Source organism: Nuphar pumila, chromosome 16, assembly GCF_984573655.1.
Source record: "Nuphar pumila chromosome 16, dmNupPumi1.hap1.1, whole genome shotgun sequence".
NCBI lineage: Eukaryota > Viridiplantae > Streptophyta > Magnoliopsida > Nymphaeales > Nymphaeaceae > Nuphar > Nuphar pumila.
In genome coordinates, this window is record NC_143264.1 from 43,528,127 (window position 1) to 43,540,252 (window position 12,126).

The window sequence follows — 12,126 nt, forward strand, 5'->3', positions numbered from 1 at the left end:
TAGGAAGTGAATCGGAAGCGAGGTGGAAGCGAAAAAATGAAAAAAATGGGGAAGCGAGGGGGAAGCGTGCTTCCCATAAAAGGGGGACGCTTCCCCTCACGCTTCGGAAGCACGACGTTTCGCGCTTCCGGTAACTCTGGTTGACACCATTATTGTCAAGACATAGAGAGAGTAAGAAGTCACTAAAAAATATGCTATCCTTTTGTTGGCTAGAAAAAAGAGGAAGGTTACCGTAAAAGGGGTTGGACCCTTTTCAGACAAGATAGAGAGGATAATGGGTGACACCTTTTCCTTGCAGTATAGTTAAGAAGCAAGAAGTCAAAGGAAAAGGGGTTGCCTCTTTCTCTCTCAAGATAAAGAGGGAGAGAGAAGTCACCAAACTCAGCTGGCCCTTGTTTTAGCAAAGAGAGAGAGATTTTGTAGTCTCAAAGAAAAACTAAAAATATTGTTGATTTCTAGTAGTTACTGGTTCAAGCTTAACTAGATTTTGCATGATGGAGGAAGAGACGCAAGAATAGGAAGGGTTGTCTGCATTTTTTTTGGAGGATTTTGAGTTTAGATTTCAATGTTACTTCAAATAAAAAAATGAACCACTAAATAGCATCTGACTCAAGTAATGAATAGAAGGTACTGTCTCCATTCCACCACACTCAAAAACATTTGTTGCATTTCTAAAAGGGTGTGACACATTTGTGATGGAATTACATTGCACCCAATTCAGACTTGTTTGATTGAATATAAGTAGTAATTGATTATCTACATTATGAATTGATTTGCAGTCTTTCTCAACTACCTATTATAAAGGCAAAAGATGATTAAAAGAATGATCGTACCTCATGTGTTTTTTGAAAAAACTTATAATTAAAAAAAATAGTCTGATGTCCAAAATTGTAAATATTTTGCTTTAAAAAATCTATTTTACCCTTCACACATCGAACCTCTAGGCGTTTGTGCGATATATCGGTTTGCCCATCAACTATCGCAAACACTCACTTAAATTTAGATCCACACGATTTTTTTTGTGGACCTCATAAAGTTCACACAACCAAATTTGTGAATCTCCTGTTAAACTGAAACTTCACAAATATTTCACTAAATTCGCATATATTGGATGGACTTTGCATGACCAAATATGTGAACTTTCATTAACTAAAACATCATAAATATTTCACTAAATTCGCATATATTATACAAAGATTACATAACCATATCTGTGAACTTCCAATAACTAAAACCTAGAAACTTCATAATTATTCCACTAAATTTGCATATATAGTTTGAAGTTTGCATAAGGCCTTGCAGATATCATTTGAGTACTGATCCTCAAGGAAATTCGCTAAAAAATGGCTATCTACGCATATAATACATTGAGAAGTTCTATGAAATTTTCATACTCATTGAATCATATATAAAGTCATTTTTTATTTTGTTTCTTTTTCTTTGTTTTTGTAAAAAAACTCTAACCCTTTTTCCTCTAGAACCCTTATCATTTTTTCTCTTCTCTTATGGCATTTTTTTGTAAAAAAAAATTGTTGTATTCTGACAAGGTTGCGGTATCCTTCACATCAACTTCTCAGGTTAGCTCGAAAGCCGAGTTTCATAGCTCCTTGCATATTTGTGTTATTTCATTCTAATCTTTTTATTTTATTTGTAGATATGGGCATTTAATAGCCCCATGTGTATTTATATTTGGTTGTTGTTGTGGATGTTTCTTATATGTTTCTCTATGTTTTATTTAATATTATCATCGGATTTATTGTTGGTTTTTTACTATGTTTAGGGTTTTTTTTACAGTATGTTAGATGCTTTGCAAAATATATATTTGTTAAGAGTTGTTTAATGAATTGCTTTTTTGCTTCTTTGTATTTATTTAGTAATTTTAAATGAATTGCTCCAAGGTTTATGTCTTTTATGTACATCTTATGTAGTTAGTGATAAATACTTATAAATAAAAAAGGAAATGTGACAGTAAAAAGGGATCCAAACACCCATCCCCACCCCAAGCAAGGACCCAATTGTGTTGCTTGAGGTATAGTCAATGTCTCGAGTCATGTATGTATACAACCAGTGGTCTAATTTTATGTATGTATTTATATTCATTTCTCAATTAGTGATGAGAACATGTTATTGATACAGAAAAAAAAATGGTCATCAAAATTGAAAGTGCATGAATTTTATGAACAAACTTTGTTGGCAAGTGACGTAAGTGTTAGGTTTGCACATTTGTTTATTCCTTTGTTATGTTTGTATGTACATTCATTTGAATATAACAATAATCACTACAAGAAAAATGCGTATTAGCGATGGACGTTATCTGTCGTTAATCTATCGCAAACTTCGTCGCTAAAGTGTTTAGCGACGGATTATCGACAGATAACATCCGTCGCATAATCCTAGTCGTTAAATTATGACAGACTATATTTGTCGCCAATCCGTCGCTAATTAGCGACGGCGTAGCGACGGATTATATCCGGATATAAACCATCGCTAACTTTTCATCGGCAAGTTAGCAACGGATTAAAGGCCGTCGCAAAACATTGCCTGATTGAAATTGGCGACTGCTTAGTGATGGATATAGTCCGTCGCTAATCCATCACAAAATTTAAAAAAAAAAAACTGAGGCGTGTGCCTCATACGCCTTGAGGCGCACGCCTCGAGGCAAGGCGCACCTCAAGCCGAGGCGCACATAATCCTTTTTACAACTTGAAAAGTTTCACTGAAACAATCAGCTTGAAGATAAGTCAAGCTCAAGAGAATCTTGAACCAAAGGTCAATGGATCTATACAAGTTCCAGGCAGTTACTAAGTTATAAAACATATACTCGACCATTTGTATGAATGTCTAAATGCTAGAAATAGCAACAAATAGTAACAATCAAATGTAACCTGAGCTTTCTGATGACAGTAGTAAAGGTTAGCAAGCTGCGGTTAATCTAGGAGCCTTCTTTGAGCCTTATACCATCAGCATGTGTCTGTGAAGCTCGTTCACTGCCTGCTAGGTCCATAAAATTATGTACGCAGGCTAGTTACAGAGTGCCATAAAAGTTTTCATTTACATAAAATTTACAACTTAAGGGGATGAGCTTACAAGATTTCACACAGCCTGAGTTTGCATGGAGGCTAATCTCAATAGTCTGCAGAACACATGAAAGAAAGTTCAGAGTCTGGAGTCAACAAAGCCATTTTAATCTTTAACACACAATTGAAGGACCTCTCCCATCCTCTTCCCCTTCTTTTGGCAACAAAGGTGTCCAGAACCCAGCTATATATTTGAGAAAAACCCCATTATGAGGTATCAGTTAACAACTTAACATCCAAACACCATTATTGTCAAAAATTGTTTTGAACAATTTTCCATCGAAACAACAATAACTCGATTGTATTCCTGCTTGTGAATATCACACATTGTTATTTATTATTTCAAGATAATAGACAGAATACATCTAAACAGGTGACCATATCTTTATTTGCACTGCATGACATTGACGTCTTACTATCATACTTTACCTAGTTCTATGACATTAAGGCCCTGTTTGTGGACTAGGAGCTGGGATAGGAGTTAATGCATTTGGCAAGAACTTGGTCAAACTACATTGTGGTGGTCGTTTGGAAACTGGTAGCTGGGATGGGTGTTTATGCATTTGGGATGGGAAGTGAGGTCCTCTCACCATTGTATTTACACTAAATAATGGAATCCACAGCTACCACCTTCCAAGAGGAGGTAGCTGCCCAAACCAGGATTTGGCAGTTCTCACTTCCTCAAATGGCACTTCCTATCCCAGCTACTAGTTTCCAAACAGGGCCTAATATCTTTTACTTATCTTTTGCTTATGGCTTTCAAATTTTCAATTATAAACATTATTTACAATGATATAATTAAATGTGTATTTTTTTACTTTACTATTCATAAAACTAAATGGCCCAGTGATGGAGAAACTTCAGGAAGCAGGAGGCTAACTGCATTAAGATGTACTGAAGTCATTATTTATGGAATCTTACAAGCAATATCTTATGCCAAAAAATAAAGAATATAGCTGAAAAATATAAAGTCAAATGCCAAAAGGGTAAAAAGAATATATTTCGGTTAGAAATTGAGGACAGTTTACTTTCCAACTTTCCATTTCGACTGTAATAACTAAAAATGTATCTATTTTATTTAATGATATTACGCTTTTACCGTGAACATACCAGCCCTTCACCATGAACCTGTCACCAAACACAAGTATCATTCTCTATGCCCACATGCACTTAACGCCTTGTCTTGGTTCGTAAATTTGAATGTGGTTGTATGTGTGCAGTGCCCAGATATTTGGATGCATCAATCCCATCTTCAACAATAACTTTGTAATATAATGGTTTGACATTTCTTTTCAGGGTAAAAGTAGGATAATAAAAATGTAAGATACGAACTATAGGAATGACGACCCCAAGAGACATAAAATTGCATGATTATCTTGATGAACAGACTCCCATCAAGTTGACATCTTGGCACGAACTGCTCCTGAATCAGGGGATCAAAACCCAGTGCAGGATAATCACCCTGATGGAAGGATACAAAGGTTAAATACATTATTTCTCCAATCTGAAGAAAAAATAACGTTTGCTGATTTTATATTTTGCTCCACAAGCAGACTTAGCATGACTCTGAAAAGAAAGTAGCCCATGATCTTCTTCATGACCTCTGAAATCCCTGTCTCCCTCACTCTGTACAAAGAATGCAACTGACGAGTCACAATTTCGTACTGTAACAGGGAGCAACCTCTAAAGCAATGACACCAAAATATTATGGAGACCCAACGGCCACTGAAGATCAGATTTTCCCGTTGCACAGAAAAAAACTAAAAAGCTGAAAATAAAGAAGACCATCGACAAATGGATTTCCACAACAGGCCAATTAAAAGAACAATATCCCAATAAAATGGAACAAAACTCCCTCCACGAGGTTACGGGGAGTGAGTGAAGGGGGGTGGGGTTGAAACCATGAATCAACTTACTGGTCATAGAGAAATGGACATCCTAAAAGTGAGATCTAAAATGAATAAGAAGGAAATATCACCACAACCTAATCCAGTTTCTTACAAAATCCAGAAATATACAAAGATCAAAAGGACGGCAGAGAGGGGAAAACAGAAGCACACCTTGACCGATATTAATTGGGTATTATGATCTTTTTCATCCGAGATGAGAGCGTAATCGGCCAAGATGACGACGTTGGTCTGGATCTCCTCTGATATGCACTTGGTTCCGGTGGGAGGAAGGTTCAGCCAAATGCCTTGCACGCATCCAAGGCCCAGCCCCCAAACAAAAACCAAAAGGATGCCCAAATTCATCATCGTCATCTCTCTCTCTCTCTCCGCAGAGCTGCTTTGTATTGTTTCAGCCCCTCACGGAACCCTTAGATCCCTTTCTCCAGGTGATGCCGACGCCCGACGAGGGGCGTCGACAGGGCGGCAGAGTCGCCGTGGCCAGCGGCAGACGAGGAGGAGGAGCCACCCATTGTGCTGTCGAAGGGACGCCGCCTCTTGGTGCCGGAGGCGGTGGTGCCGCCACCCGCCGCTCCAACGGAGCCCTTGCACACACACACATAGAGAAGAGAGAGAGAGAGAGAGAGAGAGAGAGAGAGAGAGAGACAAGTCCGTCGATGCATTCTGTGTGGAGGTTGCGAGGAGAAAGGAGGGGGGAGGAGGGAAGAGTGAGAGATCCTGCCCTAAACACGAGCCTTTTTTATATCGAAACTTAAAGCGACAGAACAATTCTGTCATAAAATCCGTCGTTCCTATATAATTATTCTGTCGCTATTTAATGACGGCTTTGCGATGAAACAATTCCATCGCAAACACCGTCTTTAATTTGTTGCGTAGTAGCGACGGATTTAATTTCGCTGTGCATCCGTCGCTAATTAGCGATAGATGAGTGACGAAATATTTTTCATCATTAATTTCAAAAATAATTCAAATTTTAGCGATAGATATTTTTCTCTCGCTGCTTCATCACAAATTTGCGACGAAAAAAATCCATCACAAATTTTTGTCGCTAATTGAAGTTTTTCTTGTAGTGAATATATCATATATTGCTTAGAAAAACTCCAAGCAATCCCCAAGGACATGGCACACGAATGGAACTGCCAAAGACCATTTACCTTACCCCATATTTCTTTGTGAGTCTCAAAATAAAGGTTTCTGATATTTTTTACCGGCTAATATAAACTAACTGGTAAACATTAAATGTTCACAACAAATTGCTGAAACTAAAAGGATGCAAGTTAGGGCAAATTGCTGAAACTAAAAGGATGCAAGTTAGGGCTCATTCATGCTTGGAGACTGACAATATGTTGTATCCTTTCGATAAAGTTGATAAGGTATCCGCTCTACAACTTTGCATATTTATAACACATAAATTTTCACATACGCAAAGACTTGAAACTCGATTTATCTTACATATCTTAATTCTTATCAATTGGGGCAACAAACACTGGGTTTTTTGAAAAATAGATATGAATGCAAAGGAGTTCAAACTGTATAATTCTACTATCAACAAAACTAATGCAGATAGGAACATTAAAAACATAGTACAATAATATTGCTTATTTAATAATGTGTTTATTGCTTTCTTATACTGAATAGGTTTAAAATGATGCATAAAAAAACAAAAAGCATATGATTCAATTATATAAAATCATGAGGAAGAAAATGACTTCAGAGGATGCCAAAAAGAATGTCGAGAGGAGGCAAAAAACCAAAAATGACTGCAATAGAATTAAAAAAATGTCCAAAAGGCAAACAAAAGGTAAGGGATAAGACATCAGATAATGAGGTGTTTGAGGGCGAGACATCGTACAATGAGGTGTCAGAGGATGAGACATTGGAAGTTGAGTTATGGACAATCATGGGGACTATAAATTGATTACTAGTGTAAAACATTGGATATGGATTTGACATTATTGAATATAAAATTGATAAATTTTTGATATTTTTTAAATTATTGATGTTCTTTTAATAATTGATTTTTATAATTTATTAATTATAAAATCTGGATATTTTGTACAATATGTTTTGTAAGTTCTGGATGTTCTTTAAAAAGGTTTGTATGTTTAACTCCATTCGACGTTTATAACAAGGACATACACAAATATTAGTTATTATAAAGTATTAAGCCATTGAATTGTCTTTGATTGAATTATGTAAATGTTATAAATTTAAATTTGTATTTATAAGTTCTCGATGTAAATTTGTAAATTTAAATTTGAATTATGTCAATGTATTGGTCTTTGTTCTCTAGTTGTAAATTTGAATTTGTAAGTTTTGAAGAGTCTAATTTGTGAGGAAGAGAAAGTTTGTAAAAAAGATGTATGAAAAATAACAAATATTTGACAGGACAAAGAAGTCTGCAAAAAATAACAAGTATTTGTGAGAATGAGAAAGCCCACAAAAATAATTTGTGAACAATAGGTCATTTCCGAGGACAAGGAAGTCCACAAAAAATAATTTATAAGGATGAGGAAGTTTGCAAACAAGGTCCAATATTTGCGAGGATGGGGAAGTCCACAAATCTTTTTGCAGACTACCTCATATTTGCAAATATTGGTCACATCATTCGCAAATTATTTTTTACGGATTTCTTCATCCTCGTAAAAAAATATTTGTTATTTTTTTTAAAAAAAATCTGCAAACTTCCTCATCCTTAAAAATATTTTTTATTTTTTAAAAATATTTTTCTACACACTTTGGAGAAGTATATGATAGCAAAGAAGGAAGCTCAAAAAAGTAGTTTGAAACGCGAGGGCTAAGGTATATAAGGAGGTTTATGATAAGTTGGATACCAAAGAAGGTGAGAAGGATATTTATAGGCTTGCAAAGATGAGAGATAGGAAATCGAGGGATTTGGGTATGGTTAGATGTATCAAAGATGAAACGCAAAGGGTTTTAGTCAAAGATGAGGAGATTAAGGAGAGATGGAAAGATTATTTTGATAAGCTATTTAATGATAGTCATGCTCAAGATCTTGGAGACTTCTCCATTCCTTTTCATGAGATAAATCGTGACTTCATGCGCAAGATTCAAAAGAAAGAAATTGCAGAGGCTTTGAAGAAAATGAAATCAAGCATGGCAGTTGGCCCAGATGGTATACCTATCGAGGCTTGAAAATGCTTGGGAGAGAAAGGTTTAGAATGGTTGACAAATCTTTTTAACTTGATTTGGCGAACAAATAAGATGCCTAATGAGTGGAGGAAGAGTACTTTGGTGCCTTTATATAAGAATAAGGGTGATATACAAGATTGCACAAACTATCGTGGTATAAAACTCATGAGTCATACTATGAAACTTTGGGAGAGGGTGATTGAGTCTAGGTTGACGAAGGTTGTCATGATATCGGAGAATCAATTTGGTTTTATGCCTAGAAGATCAACTATGGGAGCTATACATCTTCTTAGACAACTTATTGAAAGATATAGAGAGAGGAACAAAGATTTGCATATGGTTTTTATTGCTTTAGAGAAGGCATACGATAGAGTACCTAGGGGCGTTCTCTGGTGGACAATGATGAAGAAAGGTGTTTCTCTCAAGTACATTAGTATAATCAAAGATATGTATGAAGGAGCAGTAACCAATGTCCGCACTTGTGGAGGGGTGACAACCAATTTTCCGATAATGGTTGGGTTACATCAAGGATTTGCTTTAAGCCCTTTCCTATTTGCGATAGTGATGGATGAGCTTACGAGATCAATTCAAGAAAATGTATCGTGGTGTATGTTGTTTGCTGATGATATTGTTGTGATTGATGAGTCTAGAGCTGGGGTTAATGCTAAGTTAGAATTATGGAGACAGACATTGGAAGCTAGAGGTTTTAAGTTGAGTAAGAGTAAGACTGTATATATGGAATGTCGGTTTAGTAAGCAACGAAGTAGTGATGGGAGTGTAGTGAAGCTTGGTGAGCAAGAAATACCGGTGAATGATTATTTCAAATATTTGGGATCCATCATTTATGGAGAAATTGATGGAAATGTAAATCATAGGATAAAGTTTGGGTGGATGAAATGGAAAAGTGCAACTGGAGTGTTGTGCGATCGTAGAATGCCATTGCGGTTGAAAGAAAAGTTTTATAGGACGACTATTAGACCCGCTTTACTATATGGTACGGAATGTTGGGCTGCCAAGAGACATCATATTCAAAAAATGAGTGTAGCTGAGATGCGGATGCTTAGATGGATGTGTGGAAATACAATAAAAGATAAGATTCGAAACGAGGAGATACGTAAGAAGGTAGGTGTTGCACCCATTGAAAATAAGATGCGAGAGAATCGTTTACGGTGGTTTGGACATATTTAGCGAAGGCCTAATGATGCTCCAGTTAGAAGGTTGGAGAAATGGGAAAATATATTAGTTAAAAGAGGTTGGGGTAGGCCTAGGAAGACTTGGATGAAGATGATAGGAAAGGATATGAATGCTTTGAACCTCACCGAGGACATGGCATTGGATAGGAATGATTGGAGGAAAATGATTCATGTGGAAGACCCAAAATGAATTTCTTTTTTGGTTCGTATCGCTGACCCCAATTGTTTTGGGATGAAGGCGTAGTTGTTGTTGTTGTATTTTTCTACAGACTTCCTCATCCTCTCAAATCTTGGTCATTTTCCACAAATTTTTTGTGTGGACTTCCCCAACCTCTCAAATGGACAATTTTACCTACTCAATTCAAATTTATAACATTTATATAATTTACCTATTATATTTAGACTCACATGTTCAATTCAAATTTATAATATTTTACATAATTCACCTATTTTACATTCAAGTTCACCTGCTTAATTCAAATTAAAGTTAACTAAGTTGAACATATAAATATATTTAGAGAACATCTAGAACTTACAAAACATAATGTATAGAACATCAAAAAATTTGGCAAATTTACATCCAAGGTTTTACCATAGTAATTGTAGACACCAAAATTTTCAAGATGCCCAATTACTAACATCTTTTGAGACAAGTGTTTTGCAGATGTTAAGCAGGAATCAAGCACCCCTCACACTTGGATGGCAATGAAGATTTTTTCGTCCATCCAGAGGATGGATTACTGAACTGTTGTCCATTACAGGATGGAAGAATGGAATGTTGTATGCTATGGGATGACAAAAACAAAAGCACGTTTGCTATGGGATGACACAAACATTTCACTATCCATTGTACTGAATGTGTGGATAAGCCATTTGGCTTATCCCTAACTCCTCCCAACCGCCTTGTGCATTTCTCATGGCAGGAGGACTCCTCTCGGATGAGCCTTCATCCAAGGAGAATCTCCTAGACAGGTTTTATCCTCATATGAGGATAAATCTAGATCCATATCTAGATCCATTAGACCGTATTCTATTATGAGTCCTATAAATAGGGGTTGACCCATAGGACCCAAGTATCTGAAATTTTCCCATCTAAGCTTTGATACTAGAGAGAATGAGCCACGACCTCTTCATATCACCCTCTCTCGAATTAGCCTACTTGAGCTGAAGCACTATCAAAGTTGCAACCATTTTCATCCCAACACAGTAGTGTCACAAGGATCAAAGAAGAACGTAAAAGCTTAACGGGTCCTGACCCTCAAAAAGGTGATTCTTGGATCATTCATTCTTTTATTTCATTTATTATTATTTTAAAGAATTAATACCATTACACTTTGATCTTTATTGCATATTCAAGTGTCTCGATGGTGTAATTCGGGCTATGGAGATCGAAAAACTTGCCTAAGTTCTACCTTCCCATCAGGTGAGGGATGATTGAGACTCATATATGGGTACCCCCCACAATTTCAAAAGGATTTCATCAAATTCAGGTTAGTTTTGTTTCTTCCCCATTCAAAAAAAATTGAAAATAGTTTTTGGTGATGGCGGTGTGATGTCGTTTTATCCTTTTGATTTATCATATTTATACTTGCATTATCGAAAGAGTTTTGAGTTGCAACAAACTCAAAATTCTTAGTTTTCGCGTTTTCTCCTCATCAGACGATGAAAATTGTTTTATCATCCCCTAGTTTTGTCGTCCGATATTATGTTATATGGTAGATCGATTGTCGTATGCAGACAGTGTCGTTCCTAGACATCATCGTCCACTCTATCTGCAACTCAGTTTCATCATCTGCAGAGCTTTCTTTCTGTTAGATTCGTCATCTACAGATAGTGTCATCCGCTATGTCTGTAACTTGGTCTTGTTGCCTATAGAGCTTTTTTTCTATCAGATTTGTTGTCCGCAGACAACACTGTTTGCTTTGTCTGCAACATCGACAAAAACTGCTTTTGTGTCCATACACAACGTCGTGTGCAGACAATGTCATCTTCTCTACCTACAGTCTTAGCCAGTTTTGTCTTCTGTCAAATTTTGCCATCTGACAAATTGGTCATCAGGTAGGCTTTGTCGTCCAGACGATTCTTTTATTCATACAATGTGGTGCAGATCACACTGTTGCTTTCCTTCTTCCTCTTTGGCAGATCTTCTATTTAGTTTTTTTTTATTTGTTTATCCTGCACATAGGTTGATTTTCATTAGATACGTGCATAAATATTAGGTTTAGGTTTTCTCACAATTTTAAAGACACTTGCTAAAGAAAATACATGTCACTCAGAAAAACAAAATATAACCTCCAGCAAGTTTGGGTTTTAATTGAGACATTATTTTATTTATTGTATGCTCTTCATATTTTTTATCCCTACTTCTCTTAGGTTAGAGACCCTTTTTTATTTGGATTTTTAAAATTTTTCAGTCCTATCATTTGAAGGCTCGAATCGCCCCACTAGTACCTTTAAATATTAGCTTGGGTACATCAATGGTGGTACCATTGAAGTCGGATATACTATACTAATACCCTTAAGTTGTTAGCTTCAGTATATTGGTGTGGACCTGGAAGGGAACATTGAACCCTAGAACCCAAAAAGACCTCGTAAATAAGTGGATACAACTTTCGAGGAGAACTAGGGTACCTAGTGTTTTGAAAACTCCCGTTACTTATTTGGGCATGTGTGAATCATTGTGGGGTATCATGAATACCCGATCAAAAACCCAAAAGAACCAACCCCATCCATTCCAACAAAACGATCTAGCACCCACAGGATGTCATCTATGGAAAATTCTATGTACAAGATGTT

The 12,126-nt window shown here is 36.4% G+C and overlaps 1 long non-coding RNA gene across 1 annotated transcript; it reads right to left on the reverse strand.

Annotated features, from left to right (window-relative positions):
- Window positions 1-2,792: 2,792 nt before the first annotated feature.
- LOC149813209 (uncharacterized) lies at window positions 2,793-5,505 on the reverse strand. Its single transcript, XR_016428299.1, has 3 exons — window positions 5,138-5,505; window positions 3,088-3,133; window positions 2,793-2,991 (listed from the first exon to the last, which is right to left on the reverse strand). It is a non-coding gene; the product is annotated as an uncharacterized LOC149813209 (long non-coding RNA).
- Window positions 5,506-12,126: the final 6,621 nt, after the last annotated feature.